Here is a 6,519-nt window from a genome sequence, read left to right as displayed (position 1 = left end):
TAGTTTACTAGATGTTTAAGCCCTCATGAATGCATCATATTTCTCATAAACTTTTCTGTTAAGCATTTTGTAAAGACGATAATGAAATACAAATTTAGTGCCAGTGTGTGCAACTTAATAACACTTTCTTGTGTGCTGTTGTATAGATCCACAATTACATCAAATTGTGCACAAATAAACAGCTGGCGGTTTGTATTTAGAAGGAACATCTTGCGTATTATCCCTGCTGCATGAGGTTGTCTAATAAGAAGAGCCTAGCTATTTCTTCATTAAAGCGGAATACAATTTGATCACAATTTTTATTGTCTCTAAATATAAGCCTAAAAAGAAAAAGGTTCTTTGGAATTACTTATACATGCGTGGTGGAAATTAAGTATTCTTCAGCGATGTGACGGTAAACAGTAAATGATAAAATGGTGCCCTTTCTGCAGATATTCATTTCTTATTATATCAATGCTGCGTACTTTAGAATAAAAATAGTCGCTCCAATGTGTGACCTGTTGTGAACTCTCTAATATATGTAATCAAAAATATTGTGGGTCACCATAAAAAAAATGTTAAATGGGTTTAAATACATGTCTTACTGTCTTCTAATCGTATGGTGTATCCCTAGAATATGCTAAGGGACTCGGCACCTGGGCCCTCACCCATCACTAAAACAGAGGGGCAGAAGAGATCAGCTGGGCGCTCGGCCCCGTTCCTGCTAAGCTCTGCTCGGCTGTTCTTGTAAAGAGAAGAGACGGGCGGAGTCTGTTCAGCATGTAAAAGCAGTAGACTGTAAAGCAGATGGAGCTTCCTGTGCCCATGTATAGGAAATTATCAACATGTACTCGAATAGTGGTCACCCCCACACAAGATGTTTTACTCGGAGATGTGGAGAATATGGATGAATGGGTGAAATGGAATGTTTTTGTGTTGTGTTGCAGTTTGATAAGAAATACATTTTCCGCCAATCGGTTCTGATGCTACTATATAAGAGGTCGGGATCCCTAGGATTATTCCACAGCACCCTTTTGAACTAGCAATTTCCCTCATCAACTTCTACTTAGAGCAGTGATGGTTCTCTGTCCATGTGATAGATACAACAGTGGTACCAATCCTGAGGACAACCCGACTAGTCGAGCGGCTCTGTGTAATCACTATATCCCATCAAGACATTTTGTTGCTACATAAGTCAGTGTTCCTCTCTCTTTCGTTACTTCCTGCTCACAAAAGCAGCCTAGATTGGGTAAAGAAAGACTGGTAATCAAACAGAGCAAAAGACTCTGTAAGGATTGTAAAAGTATGCGTAGGGCCCTATTACACAGAGCAATAATCGGCCAAATCAGGAGGATTCGGCTGATTATTGCTCCGTGTAATAGAGAGAACGATCAGGGGGGCGTGGCTTAGGCGGCAATGAGAGCAGTCGCATGGGAGCTTAGCTCTGTGAGAACCCCAAGATTGCATCCTAATCTAATCCTGAACCCACCGGAGACATCTATTTGGAGTGGGAGACCACGGGCACTCCCCCCTGATCATGAAGAGTTCCACCAGAGCCCGACAGATGGCAGCGGAGAAGCTGGCGGGATTTGCTCGGCGGGAAGGGCAAGATGGCGTCCGTCCCTCACTACTGCAACGAGCACAGAGTGGGGACCGCAGTGGGAAACGCCCGACTAAGGAAGGAGAAGCTGCAGAAACCCCCGAACCAACCCTGAAGAGAGAACGATCAGCCAATGAAAAGATCATTGGCTGATCGTTTCTTTAGGCCCTGACCTAAAGTCGTCGGGCACGCATCGCTGTGTGAAATAGCAATGCGAGGTCAACGGCTGATAATTGTAGTATAAAATAATAAAGTAATAACTCAGCTAACCATTTTCCCAGGTGTCTTCGGTCCTTCTCCAGTGTCCTCGGAGTCCTTCCCGGTGTCTGAAGCTCTGTCTTCTCTGCAATGACAGGCCGCCGGGCAGTCAGCCAGTAACAGGCCAAGACAGGCTGACGGCTGCCTGTCAGTGCAGAGAAGGCAAAGCTGCAGACACCGGGATTTCTATGCAGCCCTTGCCGTCCAATAGTCGGCCAGTCTAATTGCTCAGTAAATGAGCACCGATCTAGAAAGGACTCTAAGGGAAGTGTGTGCATCTAGAGTTGGTCTCCTGTCCATTCTACAGAAATCTGTGCTGGGTGAGACAGCTCACGTTGGGTGGTACAGTCCCGGAGCCCCAACAAGATCTTTGCATGAGCCCGTTTCTACTGAATAGGAACCATGCACGGAACACGCTGGCAGTCAAATGATTGCCTTGGCAATGGTTAGCACCAAGCTTTTCAGAATAAGCGGGAAACCAACGCTATACACTTTGAGCAGGATCAACAAAAGACAAAATATACACAATATTACTTAAAGGGGTTTTCTGGGCTAAATAAACTGATCTGTGGGGTTCTGAAACCCCGCATCCATGCTGTTCAGCTGTCCATTGCCTGGACTACGCAGTAAATGGGGCTGGAATAAGTTTGTTCCATGAATGACAGCTAAGCTGCAGTAACCATGTCCAGCCACTACACAGTGCATGGAGACAAACCTTTGTTCACTGTTTAGTGCGGGCACAGAATACTGATTTTGGCCAGGAAACGCCCTTTAAAAATAATTATATTGCTTCTCAGCCTTTTTGCTAAGATCAAGTGTAATATCTGATACGTCCCCTATCTGGGGACCATATATTAAATGGATTTTTAGAACAGGGAGATGGAAAAAGAGCTTGCTCTGTCCTCTCCAGGTATTGATCCAGTGTTCTGGTGATGCAGTGCTTCCAGGTTCAGTGCACAAATTAAAAAAAAAAAAAAAAATCACATCATAGTGCCATGTCAGATCCTTAGATCCTGATGGCTAAGGCCCCAACCAACTGCTAAACTGAAAAGGCAGAAGTGCTCAGCTGAACGCTGTACCCATTTGTTTTAGGTATGGACGTTATTCAAAAACACAAACCACTAAGTTTCCAGTGCAGAGCACTCATAAAGTACATCTACCCATTCCTACCCAGCAATCAGAACAAACCTCAGCACCGAGACCCCCGCCAAAGAGAACTTCTGACACCTCTAACTTTAGGGTCCATTTACACAGAAAGATTATCTGACAGATTATCTTCCAAAGATTTAAAGCCAAAGCCAAAAACAGACTATAAACAGGGAACAGGTCATAAAGGAAAGCCTGAGATTTCTCCTCTTTTCAAATCCATTCCTGGCTTTGGCTTCAAATCTTTGGCAGATAATCTGTCAGATAATCTTTCTGTGTAAATGGACCCTTAGTTAAAGGTCAGTAGAACCCGCCAACTGTCTAAAGTGTATGGGGTCCAGCCAACACAGGGAAATATATTATCGCCAGAGCTGTATGGAAGCAGCTAACTCCTCCTCTCTCAGTCGAGAACACGCAAACGTTCAGCTGTTTGAGAAGATCAGGAGAGATAGTTATCGGCTAAATGAATGCTCAGCCAACAGCTATTGAAGGTTCATGACCCCCTTAGACTATGTTTTTGTGAAAGTTACCCTGTTAACCAATCTGACCCTTTTTAAAAAAATATTTTAAAAATAGACAAGTGTGCAAGCATGAGATTCATTGAAACAGATGTTTCTATTCTATTTTTTCCATGACCCATATCGTCATTGGCTCCTGGTCAGTGTACCCCAAAACATCTTGATCACAAATATATATATATATATATATATATATATATATATATATATATATATACATACACACAAAATCTGTAAATCTGTGGACCTTTAACCTTTAAGACCACCAGTCTGTCAAATAGATTTCCCACCCCCTTTAAAAAGACTCACACCAAGTGTCATATACATACAAATTGGGTACTGTTGTTGGTAAGGCTGCACGGTGGGGGTTCCTACTAATCTCTATGTGAGGAAACAATCTGCATACCAATTCCTCAGTTAAATTGTTAGGTTGGAAGAGAATAGGATTAGGATTCTCCCCGTTATACATTGTTTTGAAACTAACATATCCGAATAAGAGAGAAAACTGTAAACAGGGCATTTATTTAGTAATAAATACCCAAGAAGAGCAGAAACAACGAGGTTGGGCAGTCTCATGATATTTACATAAGGAAGGAAAGTATTGCATGTTAAACAAATAGGCATGTACAAAAACAGCAAAGAAGCAATAACATTCTAGTCATTTTACAAAATAAAATCTTGGTATCATTAGACATAGTTCATGTTCATGCAAATGATATTTCTGATTGATCAACTTCTCACTTAGATTGTATGGCACTAAATGGTTTTATCCCATCTTGTGCACAAGCACATGTTTTTGTAGAGTCCAGGCTTAAAGGGGTATGTATAGATTCATTAAATTCAGTTTGTGAAGTTCATAAATTTTGTGATTTTTTTTACTGATTCGGTCATCTCTAATTCTCATCAAACCAAATTTTTCCTTTTTTTTTTCTTTAGGTCTTTTTGTTGTTTGGCTTAGTTTTCTGTAAATTGTGTCAAAGAGGCAGAGCTGTGTTCCCCAGGCCCTAGCACTACTACACCTCTCTGTACCGTATGCACAGTGAGGCTATGTTGACACAACGTACTTTTTCGTATTTATACGGCCGTTGTTACGTAGGACGGGCGTCTATGGGATCCCAGACGAAGCGTATATACATAGTATAAGCTCCGGCTGGGACCCCTCGCGGCACCGCAAAGAACTGACATGTCAGGCCGTAGGAGAGCATGTCAGTGCACACTATGGAGCGAGCGGCTTCGGCTGCTTGCTTCATAGTGTGCTATGGGGAGTTCTGATGCGGGCGCGCACTGATGCGCCTGCATCAGAACTCTGCAGCTGGAAAGATCACCCAGGCGGTACTGCAGTTCCTGCTGGGATGAGCTTTGCAGAGACCGGCCGCTCTGTGACCCGGCAGGGTCACAGAACGACAGGTCTCTTACGTCATTTGAACATGGCCTGAGACAGAGTTGTGCTAAGGCCTAGGGAATAATAGGCTCCTCCTCTTTGACACTATTTACATAAACTTTTTTTAATTAAAAAAAACTGGCAACAAAAATATGTCCTAAATGTTTTTATTGTGCAACCAGCTCGGTGGACAGCCATGGGGTGACAGATTCACTTTAACTGTGTACCTTACTGTAGGAGTTTTTACATGGTAAGTACAATCATTTCCAATGACTAAATTCACTACACTAAAAATATTTTGCTCATATGCTGTATTGTGTGACTTAACCTACACTCTTCCTATGGTAAGATGAAGTGGCTGCTCATCAGATTGTGCAACTTAAGAAAAAACACTGCAAGTATATCAGAAAAACCGGTTGTCAAGGCTACATGTTCTCTGCCGCTTCTTCTAATGGTTTCAGTCAATCTGTTTGGAAAGTGTCACAGTTTTCAGAGATTACAAGCATCCTCCTCTGTTTGGAAGAAAAGCTGTGCTTCCGTAAACTAGCAGACTTTGAGGTCAAGCCATCCCTGACTCTGAAAGCTAGTAACGATTTCCTTGCACACTTAAGTGCTTTGAGCTATTCCCAGGTGTACGCTGAGCATTGATATAATTCACTTGCCGAGTCTGCCTGGCGGATATGCTATAAGGCTTCATATAGCATAAGTGTACGCATCGAAAATCAATATGTTTAGATAAAATGCCGCAGACCCAGTTCACCTCTGTCTTCTTTCTGACCTGTACAGTTTTATTATTTTATCTCTGACAGTGCTGATAGGATTAATATTGACTTACGATAACCATGGGATTTGTTCTATAAATGAAACGTATGAACCAGTAATCCTTTGCACGGATTGTACATACTCTAGGTTGTTCACCAGACTCTTAAGGCCTTTAAAGAAGTTGTGTGCCCCTAAAATATTATTTTAAATGGACGTGTAAGGGAGGGACAGGGAACCTTCGGCCCTCCAGCTGTTGCAAAACTACAACTACCATCATGCCTGTACAGCCAAAACTTAAGCTGTCCAGGCATGATGGGAATTTGAGTTTTACAACAGCTGGAGGGCCAAAGGGTCCCCACCCCTGCCTTACACGTCCATTTAAAATAATATTTTAGGGGCACACAACTTTTGTGACACCAAGAGTTGTCAGATTGTTCTAGTGCCATTTCTCCCTCCCCAATACAGGTGTGCCGTTAAGCCCTCCACTAGGTTCCATTAGCAACAAATTACTTTAGCCCCACAGTTAAAGGAGTTAACCAGCGCTACAAAAACATGGCCTCTTTTGCACCACTCTTGTCTCCAGTTCAGGTGTGATTTGCAATTAAGCTTCATTTACTTCAATGGAACTGAGTTTCAAACCCCACCCAAAAAGTGGTGCAAAAGTGGCCATGTTTTTGTAGCGCTGGATATCCCCATTAAGGTGCCCATAAACCTTATACTAAAGTCAGATGAACCCACCACCACCCGGTGAGTTTGACCAACGGTATATGGTTCATGGGGAGCTCTCAATTCTCCTCAATTATGTCGGTGGAAAGAAGAGTTGGGAGTGGTAGATTTTCAGATCCCATTCCTGATCTGAGAAGGATAAGCCAGTG

At 42.6% G+C, this 6,519-nt stretch overlaps 1 pseudogene; it reads left to right on the top strand.

The window, feature by feature from the left end:
• The first annotated feature begins 2,622 nt into the window (after positions 1-2,622).
• LOC138802251 (U2 spliceosomal RNA) lies at positions 2,623-2,800 on the top strand (annotated as a pseudogene).
• The last annotated feature ends 3,719 nt before the right edge of the window (positions 2,801-6,519 follow it).

Source organism: Dendropsophus ebraccatus, chromosome 9, assembly GCF_027789765.1.
Source record: "Dendropsophus ebraccatus isolate aDenEbr1 chromosome 9, aDenEbr1.pat, whole genome shotgun sequence".
Lineage (NCBI taxonomy): Eukaryota > Metazoa > Chordata > Amphibia > Anura > Hylidae > Dendropsophus > Dendropsophus ebraccatus.
Note: the sequence above shows the minus strand (reverse complement) of the source record. Positions and strands in the feature narration are given on the sequence as shown.